This window comes from Cervus elaphus, chromosome 31, assembly GCF_910594005.1.
Source record: "Cervus elaphus chromosome 31, mCerEla1.1, whole genome shotgun sequence".
NCBI lineage: Eukaryota > Metazoa > Chordata > Mammalia > Artiodactyla > Cervidae > Cervus > Cervus elaphus.
Window position 1 is genome coordinate 31,793,005 of NC_057845.1, and position 17,932 is coordinate 31,810,936.

The window sequence follows — 17,932 nt, forward strand, 5'->3', positions numbered from 1 at the left end:
TGCTCTTATAGCCATTTGTGCTGATTTAGTGAAGTGTGCTCAATGTGCTTAGATAAAATGTTTTCTGACAGAAAAAATAATATTGTTTCCATCTAAAATGCTTTGTCTCAAGGTAAAAATAGCCAATTTCAGTCTTTCTTTAGTTAAAAAAAAAAAAAAGCATAGCATTTATATAATGACAATGAGAGAGTCAGAGGGCTGGCTTACCAGGCTATATTTCTGAGAGACTTCCTAAAGCCAGAGTTTCCAGTCACATGGGGCCAGTTAAGTCCTTTATCTTCTCTAGGTAGATAAATTGAGTGCTGTGAACTTTGCTGTGCAGGGAACTTTTAAATGAAAACTTAAAAAAAATTATTTTGTTTGCTATTAGTGAAAATCAAATGAGAGCCTTGAAATTTGTATTAAATAAAAGGGTTTACATGGAAGCTGATCTTGTCCTAGAAAATGTGTGATATTATTGAATATTTACAAAATTGTTATTTGATAATATTTACATAATAACCCAGGGTCAGTTCTCCTCTGGACAGAATCTGATTTTTATCTGTATTTTATCCAAAGTCATCTTTATTTGTATTTATAGCACAAATAAAAATGTTTTCTGGATTAATTATTTGAGTGTGCTGATAAAAACTGTGAAAGAAATCACTTCTAGAGTGATATTCACAAAGGTAAATTTATTTTTAGAAAAACTAACTTCATGACTAAGAGAATAAGAGTAAATATAAAGGAGAAATAAAAACATGTAGAACATATATTATGCACACCATGCAGTTGCAAAAATAACTCAGTTAAAAATAATAAACACCATTAAACTGTCTGAATATTCTTTCATGATTTCATTTGTCAATATGAAAGACAAACTATGGTTTTGGAATTTTCTCTATTAAAAATAAATGTCATGTAATATTCAAACACTAAACTCTGGAATCACTAGAATCAGATTTCTTGGTCTAATTATTATGCAAGTTATTTAAATGACGAAATTTCAATCTCACGAGGTTATTGTGAGAATCAAATTACATTTGTGCATAAAAATATTTAGCAAACTACATACCACACAATAAGAACTCAAGAAATGTTAGTTGTTGCTATCAATGTGATAAATAGCTGCCAGTCTCTATATGAGAAGTCTGAATTTCCTGTGACAGAACAGGGAAAGAGAACGTTGGTAGGTGTATTACACATTTATTGGGTTGTGTGTTCTGTTCCTTGAGGAAATAAGGGGAAACTGCCTAGAAGGTATGCTCTAGTTTAAGATGAAAGATTACAAATCAATGCAAATTAGAACAAAGGATTAAAGGGTGAGAATGTGAATTAAGACCAGACTAGCAAGAAGAAAAACTAAGAGGGGGACAAAGTATCAAGAACGAAATGAAAATGGACATGACTTTGAAATGTGTACTTTTGAAATACTGTGTTGAGAAAAATGCAAATAAAATAGATGATGCTTTTGAAATTGTATGCTTTATTGTTTGTAAATAATTGTCACTCTTTTCTAGGGTGATCTTACAATAAAGATTTGAGTTTGTAAAATAAGTGTTATACTTTCTATCTAGCAGTTGGGGGATTAGGATCTAGAAGTTGTAAGTGGTATGACCAAAGTTGTATCACAAATTATCAGCAAGGCCTGAAGTTAAATCCTATTTTTTCTTATTGCTTTTTCAAATTGTCTCTGTAAATAAATCTTACCAATACAGATTATCACATGCCAAGAGCTCTGTCACACACTCTACAGACCTTTTATCATTTAAGGCTTCCAATAATCTTTGCATCTGTCATAGAACAGATCTGAGAAAACAGAGATGTTAGGTAATCCCTAAAATATATATACCTGCTTCTAGATTATGGATTTGTGCCTTGAACCCACTATATTAGACTCCAAAAATATCCAATCTTTTGCACTAGGTCTCACAGAAGAATGGTTTTAGGGAAAGTGCTTAATATCCTTACACTTAAACCTACTCCTCATTTTTGAACCCAAAGGTTTTCATTCTAAATTTTAGCTTCAATTGGAAGTAGCCCTTTCTGTCAAGTCGAGTGGGACTATACAGTTTTCCCATTTCCTGTGGCAAGGCAAAAAGTTGACTAATTAAATTACCCTGTTTGGATTATGAGCTTGTTCAGTACAAGAACATTTATCTTTATGCTCTTCTACATCCCTCAAACTTTACTCACAGAGTATCTAGATTAAAAATAGATATGGTAGAAAATTATCCATTCATTCTACTAAAGTAAATACAAGATAGAAATTTTCCCAATTTTTTCCCCTATGTTTTATTGTTCTATACAATGAAAAAAAGAAAAGAAAAACACCTAAATGCTTTACAGAGGATTGAATTGAAATACCAAAACCTTTTACATTCAACAGTTTTGTTTTGTTTGTTTTTTTTCCTCTTTTGAATGAACAAAGTTTAACATATTTATTAAAACCTATTTTATTTTAAATGACCTAAATTCTTTGAGTAATTAATCCCTTGACTTTTATTTACTCAGAGTTAAGATGAAAACAAAAGTGTCAGATAAAATAACTGCTTTCTGTTTTGTTTTATAACGACAATTATGAAGTTTCTAAAATGCAGAATCACTAGAATTATCTAGTGCACAATAACAACAGAAAAAGATCAGTGTCTGATTTTTTAAAGCATTTGGGGATTCAGTTTATTTCAGAAACAGCACTGGATAGATGTACTCTATTAAAAGACTATTTAAACATATGAAATACTCTTTTGCAGTAATTACCCAGTATTTCTAGTATATCCTATGTCTATATATTCTATCTAGAAATCTTATATTGTAAAAAAAGAAATCAACACTCATCCTTTAAAATCTGTTATAATTATTCACAAAATTTGCAATGTGTAATAAAAAGTATCTAAATTTTGATAAAGAACCAAAAGTCAATATTGACTTTTATTAGTTCTACTATCCAATTGTCATCTACTTGTTTCTAAAAATAGGAACTACTAAATTCTAAAAGTTAGAACACCATCTGGATTCTGGAGATGATTGCAGTCTGAAAGAGGAATCTGACTCATTAATGGAAAAAAAAAAAAGTATACATATTTGTAATTGCACCACAACATTTACAGAACAGTAGCTAAACCAGCCTAAGAAACAGGTTTGTCATTTTAAACAATTTTAAATCTTTTTTAAAGTTTCTGCTACAGAATACCTAATTGTAAATGCCAAACACCATTATATGTTATAAAATCATAAAACACAATTGTAAGAAAAGATTTCTCATGTTTCACCTTTCCTTTTATGATTATCAAACAATTTTCCCAGATAGTCATTTAATCTGACATTGTTTTCATTACTTTCCAAATGTTCACCATGCATATGTATATATCTGCCTATCAAAGTACACTTCATTATTGATTCTAATATTTTAAAAGATTGTTATTTCAAAACTTCAATATTTCCTATGACCAAGAAAAATGACTATTGCTTTGAACTCAAATAGACTTGAAAGGTAGCCAAAATTACACATTAAATAATATCTCTTTTAAACAGTAATTCTCAACTCAAAAAAGAGAGAGCATAAATCACTTTGAAAATGCCTACAGATGATTATGGTTCAGACAGTATCCTCCTTTCACTTGTTAAAGTTAAACCAGTGGCTAAGGCAGAGTGAACTTGCACAAAATTAACTGTAAAATCACAGAGTATCCTTCCTCCATTCCCACTATCTCCACAAATATTTCCAGACATTTAGAGCTCAGCATTATCATATTGATAAATATTTGCCTCCTTATTTTAGAATTCCATAGTGTTTACTAGTTATATTGTTATTTTCTCCTTTCTTAATCTTATGCTAACTTCAATAAATTAACTACTTTATATGCACAACAGTTTAATTTCTCATTTGCCTAAAAATCTCCCTGACAGATTGAAAGGTTGAAAGTCAACGGATCTTCAAATCAATTACAGTATTAACCCCATCACTGGGCATGTAGTATTTGATTAAAAAAAAAAAAAAAACTTGAATAAATGAGAACTTGAGTATATTATTTAATTATTCGAATCAAAGTTACTGAAAGAGTCAATTTCTGGGTAGGTTGATAAGCAGTCTGAGGCCCCCAAAGAAGAGAAAGGGGCCTGGGGTCTTCAAGGAGGAGATAGGGTTCTGGAATTCTCAAGGAGGAAAGGACAATTTTCTTTTTTTTCTTACATTCCTTAGTCTTAGTCACATAAAACATTTTTTTTTTTTCTTTAAACCAGCAGCTGATGATTTTACAATAAAACAACTCAGCTTAAACTCTGTACTAAGGATTATATAACCACGATGTTGTGATCACTCACCTAGAGCCAGACATCCTGGAATGTGAAGTCAAGTGGGCCTTAGGAAGCATCCTTATGAACAAATCTAGTGGAGGTAAATTCCAACTGAGCTATTCCAAATTTTAAAAAATGATGCTGTTAAACTACTGCACTCAAGTTGCCAGTAAATTTGGAAAACTCAGCAGTGGCCACAGGACTGGAAAAGGTCAGTTTGCATTCCAATCCCAAAGACAGGCAATGCCAAAGAATGCTCCAACTACCATACAATCGCACTCATCTCACATGCTATCAAAGTAATGCTCAAAATTATCCAAGCTGGGTTTCAACAGTACATGAACTGTGAACTTCCAGATGTTCAAGCTGATTTTACAAACGGCAGAGGAACCAGAGATCAAATTGCCAACATCTGTTGGATTATCGGAAAAGCAAGAGAGTTCCAGAAAAACTTGTATTTCTGCCTTATTGACTATGCCAAAGCCTTTGACTGTGTGGATCACAATGAGCTGGAAAATTCTTTAAGAGATGGGAATACCAGACCACCTGATCTGCCTCCTGAGAAAATGTATTCAGGTCAAGAAGCAACAGTTAGAGCTGGACATGGAACAACAGACTGGTTCCAAATCTGGAAAGGAGTATGTAAAAGCTGTATATTTAACTTATTTAACTGCTTCTTTAACTTACATGCAGAGTATGTCATGTGAAATGTCAGGCAGATGAAGCACAAGCTGGAATCAAGATTGCCAGGAGAAATGTCAATAACCTCAGATATGCAGATGACACCACCCTTTATGGGAGAAAGTGAAGAACTAAAGAGCCTCTTGATGAAAGTGAAAGAGGAGAGTGAAAAAGCTGGGTTAAACTCAAAATTCAGAAAACTAAGATCATGGCATCTGGTCCCATCACTTCATGGCAAATAGATGAGGAAACAGTGAGAACAGTGGCAGATTTTATTTTGGGGGACTCCAAAATCACTGCAGACAGCGACTGCAGCCATGAAATTAAGATGCTTGCTCCTTGGTAGAAAAGCTACAACCAACCTAGACAGCATATTAAAAAGCAGAGACATTACTTTGCAGACAAAGGTCCATCTTGTCAAAACCATGGCTTTTCCAGTAGTCATGTATGGATGTGAGAGTTGGACTATAAGGAAAGCTGAGTGCCAACGAATTGATGCTTTTGAACTGTGGTGTTGGAGAAGACTCTTGAGAGACCCTGGGACTGAAAGGAGATTCAAGGAGTCCATCCTAAAGAAAATCAGTCCTGAATATTCATTGGAAGGACTGATGCTGAAGCTCCAATACTTTGGCCACCTGATGCAAAGAACTGACTCATTGGAAAAGACCCTGATGCTAGGAAAGATTGAAGGCAGGAGGAGAAGGGGACAACAGAGGATGAACTGGTTGGATGGTATCACCGACTTGATGGACATGAGTTTGAATAAACTCCAGGAGTTGGTGATGGACTGGCATGCTGCAGTCCACGGGTTCACAAAGAGTTGGACATGTTTGAGCGACTGAACTGAACTGACTGAATGTATCCTGGTTCAGCACAGCTTCTCCTTGAAAACCTCTGACTAATCCTGTTTTCTTAAAATGTGTATTATGAGAGTAGGTTTGGTAAGATCTTTCTATTATTAGTTCTAATCTTGCCATCTTAAAATGTAAATTGTGGGGGTGGGTCCAGGAAGATCTTTATGGTCTTGAGACATTGTTTTGATTTATTGTAATAACCAATTAAAAACATATATAGCTCCCTTGTTAAGATTAGGGAGGGGGGCACTCTCCATCCCCCTTCTGATGTCTATGTCAGAAGCTTTCTCTGTCCCTTTTTACTTTAATAAAACTCTGCTATACAAAAGCTCTTGAGTGATCCAGCTTGGTCCCTGGTCCCAAAGCTAAATCTTCTTTGGAAATCACAAATTGGACATTGTTCACCATAAGCTACTGGACTGAATAAAATATTCTATGTGAATAACACCTAGTCACTGAAATGAGACTGATACAAGATCATTTAGATAAGTGGGATGACAGACACACTCACAAACTTTTAAGAGCAAGGTTATTGAGTGGTTATGTTTTCTTTTGGGGTGCATTGGAGAGTTACTCAAACTCTCAAATTTAACTATAACCCACACTGGATGTTCAAAGCCAAAATCCCTTCTCTCTCTCCCTCTTTTTTTTTTTTTCCTTCCCCTATGCCTAACACACTAATCACAAACCTCACTATTCAGATCCCCAGTCTCTTTTTCAACCATTTGACAGTGTCTTTACCAATAGTCTGTAAGTATGTACCCACTGGAAATGACTAGTTTAGAGGGAAGTGTTTCCTGTTTTTATAAAAGAGACAAAACAAAGAAGCATGTTCTCTCTCGCCTCCCCCTTTCTGTTAGTCTTAGTTTTGGACTAGATGATTGGAACTGAAGCAATCATCTTCCAACCGTGAAAACACAAGTATGAGATGCACCCTATACTCTTGAAACAGTGAAGTGGAAAGATGAAGATGTATATTTTGAGCAACTCATCCAAAGCTCCAGTTGTCTGACTCTGAAGTTGGTTAAACCACCGTTCACCAGGATTTTTGTCATTCACATTGGCAAATACTACTTCTTGGTACACTAAAATTGTAATTTGAATTTATGATCACTCTAAAATTTCTTTATAATTGTCAGATAAAGCAGCATATTTCTCCTTAGTTTTATATCCTGCTTTCAGACTGACTCTAACATGCTTGGTAGAAATATTGAAAACAAGATTATTTATCCTAGAAACAGGCAGTTTAGGCTATTGCAAAGCCTTTGACAAGTTTTACCACATCACCAAAGTCATAAGAATCACCTTTAAAAAATGAACAAGGTAATACTGACATTGACCTGTTCTTGGACCTCATTTTCCACAAGTACAGTCATATTAGGTAGAGATGAGCTTTCTCTTCTTTGCTTTCCAACCTTATGAGTGGCAAACACGGTTTCCCTTCATGCTGCAAATATTGAGTTAAATCCTTATCTCTTAGTGTGTGATTCAAGGAAGACAAGCCTCAGAGAGCTAAATAGTGAAAATAATTATAGACAGTTCCACTCTCACAGCTAAAGTGTGCGGTCTCGCAACATTAGGATTTTAACTTGACATATAACATTTGAAAAAAATCTACTGTATTATTATTTTTCTTTCAAAACCTTGAAATAAAATCATGCTATACTCTGTGACACCAAAGAAAATCTGCTTTTGCTTTGAATTTGACCTTTTTGGTCCATAAAACAGGCTTTCACATGCTCTAATTTCCAAGACCGATTAATCATTTTTCTAGAGTTCTATTCTGTCATCTTTGTAACTTCATTCTGAACAACACAGAGTTAAATAACCTCCTTTAAACAGTTCCTTTCATTTCTAAATTGAAAAAGAAACAATAGGTATGCAGAAAGATATGGTGACTTTTCAAATACCTTTATAAGAATATCAAGGCAATGTGTCATTTCAGACTACTATTAAAAACTTCTATTGATTACAGTGACATTTGTTGTTTAGAAAAAAGTAGCACTTTATTTTCTTATATTAGTTTTACTGGTTGAGGGGGGCATTACTAACTTTGTTTTGTATAGAGCTATTGTGGGTTTTTTTTTTTTTTGCACTTTGCTTGTGCTTGATATATTTATTATTTTGAGAAATAATTGTAAACTAATAAAAGTTTTACATTCCCTGAAAGAAATTGTGGCATAATTTGAATGAATTCTTTTTTCTTGGCCAAGTTTCCTTTGTTTTTTAAAAGTTGCTAAGATGAGAATAAAATCTATGTTGAGACTTCTGTTTTAGAAACATAAGAATTTTTTAGCATAGTCCCTTAGGCTGATTATCATCTGACTTTAAAAAGTACAAGCCTTTTTTATTATAATTTAATGGAATAGACATCTTGAAATAAAAGCAATATTTTATAGGATACCATTGTATGTATGGGCTTCCCTGGTTGCTCAGTGGTAAAGAATCTGCCTGCCAATGCAGGAAATGTGGGTTTGATTCCTAGGTCAGTAAGATCCCCTGGAGAATGAAATGGCAACCCACTCCTATTCCTGCCTAGGAAATCCCATGGACAGAGAAGCCTACACCAATAATTGTAGATATGCTTTTTTTCCTATCTGCTCAATTACTTTTAAATGGGATAAATGAACCCAGAAGAGATGGCTTTACTACCTTTAGGGAAAATAGTACCACATATTAATGAAGTTTTAAGTTCCAAAACAATTAAGAATGTTGAAAAATAAGCAAAGAAAATTAAAACAACTTTATCAGAAACAACAAACATATCATCAGATGTGTTCTGAAGTGGTTAAGTTTGCTGGCCTTTAGGTTTAGTTTACTTCATGAAACTAGAATTATAGTATAACAAAAATGCCAATTTGGATGAGATCAGCCTTGTTTTCCCTATAGGATTGTTCTAATAATATAAATCAGAAATTTCAATAATTCACATGATATACAAATGAATCTTTCCTGTGTCAACACACTTTTCACTCTACACAGTCTAATTTTTATCATATACATTAATTCAAGAACTTTACCACATTGTAAGCTTATCAGAACTTTTCTTCTGCATATTTAATTCAAAGCAGTTCTTACAATGTTGATACTCAGAGCTTATGGAAATAGTAGTTGTTCAGATGAAAGTAATTACATTTAGAACTCAGTATCTAAGATGGCTGTATATTTGTTTATTTTCCCACATGATCAAGACTGTTCCATTCCAGAAGACAGCTTTCCAGAATCACAAATGTACCAGGGACCCCAGGTAGGCTTTTCTACTTATCAGTAAACAGAAACATTAATGATGGCAAAGGATGCAGTACATAAAAGGTTGGCCCTATGTCTCAGGCTAGAGATCTATTTATTTGTTCTTCATCTGTGGCAGAAAGTTACTGTAATTTTTCATAATGCTTCTTTGAAGAAAACTGATATCACTTCATGGAAATCCTACTGGCTCCTAATCTGTCATTGTAGTCCCCAATGGAAAAGCACTTGTAAATGTGCATTTATCAAAAAAGCATAAGTTCAATTATTGCTGCTCCCATACTGTCATCAAGTTGTTATTACAATAGCATTTATTGAAAAACATCTGAAATTTCTGATGATACCTTACTGCCATTAGAAAATTCAGATAGACAGCTAAATAGATATAGTCAGTTCTTGTTAATTGCAAGTTATGTTCTGTAAGAAAATCACCACAAACACTGATTTGGTAAATACTGAAGAACTGCTCTTAGAAGTATAGGGTTAGGTTCCTGCCAACCTCTGCTCTTAACATTTCTATCAACTTATAAGTAGGTAACTTGTTTTAGGCATGGTGCTGTTTAAAGATATATTTTGATATACATTTCATTGTATAATATTGATTCCCTAGCATTAAACTCAAGGCCAACATTACTGCTACTCATATATGAACAAAGCTTACAAAAACACTTATTTTCTTTGCATGTCACATAACAGCTTTCTTACAGTAGGAATAGTAGATAACCTTTTAGCACTATGACTAGTGTCCATTTTAAACAGCAAAATCACTAACAAAAACACAAAAATCTGAGAAACATGTTACAAAATAGATTGTGAAAAGGACAACAGTTTTGCATATGATAGCTACAAGAAGGCAGAGTGTTGCTGTTTCTATCAGCTGGAAATGTGTACATTAACAGTCAAATGTTTTGCTGCTTTTAGCAAAATATTTTGAGTATGAGTGTGTTTTAGCAAAATATCTGAGTATGAGTGTGAAAATTACATGAATGTTGATTTGGGACTATATACAAATTTTAGTGAGTAAACAAATTCACAAATATGGAATCCTCAAATGGTAAGGATAGACTGTAGGTAGGTAGACAAATAGACTCTTTTGTGTTTGGTTTTGTTTCTTCTGCTATAACAATTTTTAGTTCCCAAATTTATAAATGTTTACTTCTTTATATAGGTATTATGCTATAATGCATAATCTAATGCATTTCATAGTACTTTTTCTTATTATAAAGTAAAAAGTGTTTATTATTGAAAAGACCCTGAAAAATACTGAAATATTTGAAATGAAACAAGTTACAAAGAATCATGATATTTAATGGTGTATCAAGTCAGAAAAATCTACACCATGTATGTCTTTGGCTGTTTTAAATTAATGTTAATCTTATTGGGCTTTATACTGTTCTCCTTTTTCTTCTCATTATAAAGAAATTATAATAATTCCATTTTCTTAATTTTTTCCTCTATTTTGGATTATTATTGAAATTTGAGGTTAAAAGTTAATTATTTTTTAAGGCTCTTAGTTAATAAAAATGGTTAAATAAACTTACATTCTCCATATGCTTATAGTGTAAATTTGTGCTCATTTCATCTCACCACTTTTTCCTGCCATTGGATATAATCATTAATACACATACACACATATACTCATAAACATACTTCCCACTATGAAATTTAGGTAGGCATTAACATTTTATTTTTTGTGTTACATCTATATAATTGTCTTTAAAATGAATTTTTAACATTTTTTTACCATTTACTTTCCCAGTTCTGAATGGCAGAATTTTTTTGTCTTATTCATTTCTATGAACTCTTTTTGAATTAGTCCTTTCTCTATCACATGTATGGGCTTCTCAGGTGGTTCAGTGGTAAAGAATCTGCCTGCCAAATCAGGAGATGCAAAAGCCGTGAATCTGAATCCCTGGGTCGAAGAGTCCCAGGAGTAGGAAACGACAACCCACTCCAGTGTTCTTGCCTTCCAGAAAATTCCAGGGACAAAAAAGACTAGTGGGCTGCATGCAGTCCATGAAGTCATAAAGAGTTAGCCGTGACTGAGCATTATCATATTATATCAAATTATTTCTCGCAGTTTATCATTACAACTTTGTGGCTAAATGCTTATCAATATTCATTATTTCTGTCTTCCCTATGTTCAGAGAAATCCTATATATTGCCTCAAACTCATCCTTTAAAATCAATCCCTTCTCAATTAATGGTCATTCACCCCTCTCAGACTCTATCTTTAACACATTTGCAGTCACTCTTGAAATTTCTCTTTCCATCATATTCTATCTGTAAATTCTGACAGAACATACTTATTCCAGTTAGTTCCCACCATCACCAATGCTAACAATTCACTCTGTGTTACCATCAGTTCTCATCTGGCTTATTTTAGTATCTTTATGACTGACCTCCTAACTTCCACCTTTCCACATTTGCCCCTAGTCTATTTTCCACACAGTTGCCAAAGTGATCCTATTAAAATGTCAGGTTAGATCAGATCAACCCCACAAAACTTTCTCCATAAAAGCCAAAACCCTAAAATAGCCTACTAGAGCTTCTTGATTTATAAACTCTTGAAACTCAAGTCCCATCATTCAACCTTATCATCACTCTTCTAAAACACAATGGTCTCTGTTCCTCCTCAATCATGTCAGGTTCATGCCTTCAGTTCAGGGCTTTGTACTGGCTTTTCCCTATACCTGGAATGTATTAGGGAGTGAGTTGCTTGAAATCACTTGAAAACAACATCTCTACTCATTTATTATTACACTTACTATTTTCAGATGAACTTAAAGGTGACACATGTATTCCCAATTAATAATACATTTAGTTAAAATCATTAATGCTCCTTTTGTAAGCTTCATGCTCAGTCAGGTACGTCTGACTCTTTATGAGCCCCCTGCCAGGCTCCTCTGTCAATGGAATTTTCTAGGCAAGAAACCATTGGAGTGGGTTGCCATTTCCTCTTCCAAGAGATCTTCCTGACTCAGGGACTGAATGCACATCTCATATGTGTCCTACATTGGCAAAATAAAGCTACATTAATGATCTAAAACAGTCTTTGCATTATGGACTATTTTGTCACAGAATCTTAGCAGCACATAATAGTCCTGAAAAAGTAATCAATCCTGAACACATGAATTAGTTTTAAAATAGCCCATCCTATTAAAAGATTCACTTTAAATAAATCACATTTTTTCATTTTTAATACATTTTATCAAAATGTATGCCTTATGGTGTTTTGCTCAGTTATACTAGTTCTATTTTCAATAACAATCTTGAAGATTTTTTTTTAACATCTACAGGATTTTATCACATTAAAGTTAAAACTAAGGTTATATTTTATTTACATATTTTGGTATGTTTGCAATCAGAGGATCAGTGCACATTCAAATGTAAATCAGTGTGACTTTCAAGGGAAAATTACAAATAAGGTATCTAAAAGTTTTTACTATTATGGAAGAACATATTCAAACATTTATAAATGAATGATCGTGGGTATGATTAGTTTCATTTGTCAGCTCGGCTTTGTTATGGCACCTTGCTGTTTGATCAAACACTAGCATAGATGTTGGTGGAAAGATAATTTCATAATTCATTGATTTTATGTAAAGCAGATTACTTTCCTTAACATGGATGGATCTCATCCAATTAGCTGAAGATCTTGAAAGAAAAAGACTGAGACTACCCAAAGTTGAAGGAATTCTACCACAGGAATTCCACATAGACTTATTGCCTATTTGTTTGATGAACAGATTTCAGAGACTAGACTCCATCAACAGACAAAAATCAGTTGTTTTTCTGTACACTAACAATAATTCAATAAATAAATTAAGACACTAATTCCATTTACAAGGGGCTTCTGAGGTGGTGCTAGTGGTAAATAACCCACCTGCAAATGCAGGAGATGTAAGAGATGCGGGTTCAATCCCTGGGTTGGGAAGATCCCCTAGAGAAAGGCATGACAACTCACCCCAGTATTTTAGCCTGGAGAATCATATGGACGGAGAAACTTGGCGGACTACAGTCAATAGGGTCAAAGGGAGTCAGACATGACTGAAGTGACTTAGCATGCATGCATAAAAAGAAATATTTAGAAATAAAATTAATAAATAAAGCAAAATAAAATTGTACATTGAAAACTACAAATCTAAAAAAATATTAAAGAAGACAGAAATAAATGGTAAGACATGCCACATTTAAGAATTTGAAGAATACTGTTAAAATATTTGTATGATGCAAAGAGAGTTACAAAGTCAATACAATCCACATAAAAAGCTCAATGGTAATTTTTACAGAAACAAACAAACAAAATCTAAAATTCACATGAAACTTCCAAAGATCCTAAATAGCCAAAAAACTATTGAGAAAAAAGAACCAAGTTGGAGGTCTTACACTTCCTGATTTCAAAACATATCACAAAGCTATAGAATTAAAACAGTATGATATTGGCACAATGACAGAAATATAGACCAATGGAACTGAACAGAAGCTCACAAATAAATACATGTATATACAGTCAACTGATCTTCAGGAAGAATGCTAAGAATATACAACAGGGAAAGATCAGTCTCATTAACAAATGGTGTTGGTAGTGACTCACTTTATTTTTTTTATTTTTTATTTTTTTTGCTTTTTTTAAAAAAAAAATTTATTATTTGGAGGCTAATTACTTCACAACATTTCAGTGGGTTTTGTCATACATTGACATGAATCAGCCATGGAATTACATGTATTTCCCATCCTGATCCCCCCTCCCACCTCCCTCTGATGTAAGGACACACATAGACTGAAAGTGAAAGTATACAAAGTAAAGATATACAGACTGAAAGTGTGTATACAAACACATAAGAAATCTCCAAATAAATGACCTAAAAATAGGTTTTCCTCAGGTCAGAAAGCTTTGTTGTGACACTATCATTGCATAATTAAAAATGAAAAATATAAATTCATGTCACACTGAAATACTGTCAGCTTCCTATCAGTTTTCAAGGACTGCTTTATCATTCAAAATAAATGATACAACTTCTCATAAAATCTCAGTTCTGTTTGAAGAACTTTTATATAAATGCTGACAGATTCTATGAAGCCATTCTATGCGAAGACTAAATTCAAATTCATATTGACATGTTTTCATGTTAAAAATGTTGTAATAATAATTCATGTTTTATATTAATATATATTTATTTATATAGTATTTATATATAAAGAATATATATCAAAATTATTGTATAATATATAATTGAATGGCACTCTGGTGTTTATAAGCATTGCTTATGTTTATTTTCTACATCACTCATTATGTCTGTTGGAGAAATTGGCTTTTGTATATCATACAGTATAATAAATTATTCTGATTTATTAGTCTGTTCTTCCAATGCATAAACATATAAATTTTTGTATACTGGCAAGTCATATTTGCTTACTGATTCTTAAACTCACAAAATATATCAGTTTTAAAGGCACTTATTTGGACATTATCTGAACATACAGATTGCTTGGGTATATAAATTATTTATTTATTTAATAAAGTTGGGCTTAGAAAAGGATGAGAATTTAGAAATAGGGTTTAAAAAGGAAGAGGAACCAGAGATCAAATTGCCAACATTTGCTGGATCATAGATAAAGCTAGGGAATTCCAGAAAAACATCCATTTCTGTTTCATCAACTATACCAAAGCTTTTGACTGAGTGTATTGGAGTGGGTAACTGTTTCCTTCTCCAGGGGATCTTCCCAACCCAGGGATTGAACCCAGGTCCCCCACATTGCAGGCAGATTCTTTACCAGCTGAACCACCAGGGAAGCCCAAGAATACTGGAGTGGGTAATCTATCCCTTCTCCAGTGGATTTTCCCAACCCAGGAGTTGAACCGGGGTCTCCTGCAATGCAGGCAGATTCTTTACCAGATGAGCTACCAGGGAAGCCCTATAAATAGGGTAATAAACTGTGAAAAGCTCTTAAAGAGATGGGAATACCAGACCATCTTACCTGTCTCCTGAGAAACCAGTATGTGGGTCGAGAAGCAACAGTCAGAACCCTGTATGTAACAACTGATTGGTTCAAGATTGAGAAAGGAGTATGGCAGATCTGTCTGCTGTCACCCTATTTGTTTAACCTATATGCTGAGCACATCATGAAAAATACCAGGCTGGATGAATTACAAGCTGGAATTAAGACATGCAGGAGATAATCAACAACCTCAGATATGCGGATGATACCACTCTGCTGGCAGGAAGGGAAGTGAACTAAAGAGCCTCTTGATGAGGGTGAAGGAAGAGAGTAAAAGAGCCAGTTTAAACTAAATATTAAAAGAAACTAAGATCATGGCATCCAGCCCCATTACTTCATGGCAAATAGAGGGGAAAAAGGTGGAAGTAGTGACAGATTTCCTCTTCTTGGGCTCTAAACTCACTGAAGATGGTGAGTGAAGCCATGAAATCAGAAGACATTTGCTTTTTGGCAGGAAACCTATGACAAACCTAGACAGTGTGTTGAAAAGCACAGATATAACTGTTGACAAAGTCCATATAGTCAAAGCAATAGTTTTCCCAGTAACTATGTACATTGTGAGAGCTGGACCATAAAGGTGGAGTGAGAAAGAATTGGTGCCTTCTAACTGTGTTGTTAGAGGATACTCCCGAGAGTCCCTTGGACAGCAAGTAAATCAAACTGGTCAATATTAAGGGAAACCCACCCTGAATACTCACTGGAAGGACTGATGCTGAAGTTGAAACTCCAGTATTTTGGACATCTGATGCAAAATGTTGACTCATTGGAAGAGTCCCTGAAGCTGGAAAAGATGGAGGACAGAAGGAGAAGATGGGCATCAGAGGATGAGATGGCTGGAAGGCATCACTGATGCAATGGAAATGAACTTGGGTAAACTTCAAGATGGTGAGAGACAGAGGCCAGGCTTGCTGCAGTCCATGGGGTTGCAAAGAGTCCAACACAACTGGGTGACTGAACAAAAACAAGTGTCTTTTACTAAAATGCATTGTGCCAGGTATAAGGGAATCTAAGTAAAGTGAAGAGGAACTAAAAAGCCTCTTGATGAAAGTGAAAGAGGAGAGTGAAAAAGTTGGCTTAAAGCTTAACATTCAGAAAACTAAGATCATGGCATCTGGTCCCATCACTTCATGGCAAATAGATGGGGAAACAGTGGAAACAGTGTCAGACTTTATTTTTTTGGGCTCCAAAATCACTGCAGATGGTGACTGCAGCCATGAAATTAAGACACTTACTCCTTGGAAGGAAAGTTATGACCAACCTAGATAGCATATTAAAAAGCAGAGACATTACTTTGACAACAAAGGTCCGTCTGGTCAAGGCTATGGTTTTTCCAGTGGTCATGTATGGATGTGAGAGTTGGACTGTGAAGAAAGCTGAGCACCGAAAAACTGATGCTTTTGAACTATGGTGTTGGAGAAGACTCTCTAGAGTCCCTTGGACTACAAGGAGATCCAACCAGTCCATCCTAAAGGAGATCAGTCCTGGGTGTTCATTGGAAGGACTGATGCTGAAGCTGAAACGCCAGTACTTTGGCCACCTCATGTGAAGAGTTGACTCATTGGAAAAGACCCTGATGCTGAGATGGATTGGGGGCAGGATAAGATGGCTGGATGGCATCACTGACTCGATGGGCATGAGTTTGAGTAAACTCCAGGAGTTGGTGATGGACAAGGAGGCCTGGTGTGCTGTGATTCATGGGGTAGCAAAGAGTCGGACACAGCTGACAGACTGAACTGAACTGAAGTGAAGTGTTAGATATGCTGCTCATCATACTATTTCAATGGCTATTAAAAATTTTTACTTACTATAATTCGTCTGGCCAGTTCCATTTTATAAGCAATGTTTACAATGTATACTAACAATTCTTAAATTCTCGTATTAAATATGGTTAAGGAAGAGATTGGCCAGGTGTCTCCTTTGAAGAAATATAACTCCCAGAGAATATGTAGTAAGGAATCTCCCTACACAGCTAACCCACAAGAAAGTTCCAACCTGACTGAAGGCACACAGTTCTATACCTTGGCTGGAGAAAGTATATTTAAATGAACTTTGAAGAGAAGGAGGAGTGATGTTCTAAACCATACAGCCAGAAGCAGAGTCTACAAGGCATAAGAAAAATTATGAGGGATCCCTCAAAGAATAAATAGCTTATTCAAAATGAAGGACTTATACCACAATTAAATAGAAGGTATATCTGTAAATATAGAAAGGAACATATCACTCTTTCTTAGATTTCATGGGAAGGTGTAGATGATAGGATCATGGGAAGCAAAGAAATGGCCTTGCTTGTATTTTCAGTTAGCGGTCAGGTAAAATTGGTGAATTTCCTTTTATAAATATGTGGGAGAGAGCAAAAGAAGGCAGATTAAGTGACAATCTGATAAATCATTGTAGTATTCTTTCCAGTAATTCTAGGTGGTAAAAAATAATGCATATAGAAAAGGATACTCAAAAAAGATATTTTTAAAAGTAAATTAATACAGAAGATGGGGCATCGAGATGAAAAAATAAAATGTCAGAGATGGCCAGAAATGGAAGATACAGTTGTCATGTATAAATACAAATATATAATCATAAAATCTTAGATCTAAGTGGCTAACAGATTCTTAAACATGAAGCTGAAACTTGGAAACTGTAGAATTTCTCACCCTCACTGACAATGTACATTTGGTACTCATTTGCATTATCTATTTACACAGTGTTTGAAGAGTCAGACAGAAAGGCAAAAGAACAATAATATCCTCAAAATGTGTTCTTAAGGGCATTTTTCAGAATGTAGTCTAAGGTGGTGGAGTAGAAAGATGTGCACAAAGAAAAAATGCAATGAAATAGGAGAAAACAACAGAATGGGAAAGGCTAGAGTTCTCTTCAAG

General features: G+C 34.4%; 1 long non-coding RNA gene across 1 annotated transcript; it reads left to right on the plus strand.

Annotated features, from left to right (window-relative positions):
- Window positions 1–9,903: 9,903 nt before the first annotated feature.
- On the plus strand, window positions 9,904–15,859 carry LOC122687604. The gene is made up of 3 exons (XR_006339184.1): window positions 9,904–9,916; window positions 10,121–10,123; window positions 15,647–15,859. It is a non-coding gene; the product is annotated as an uncharacterized LOC122687604 (long non-coding RNA).
- The last annotated feature ends 2,073 nt before the right edge of the window (window positions 15,860–17,932 follow it).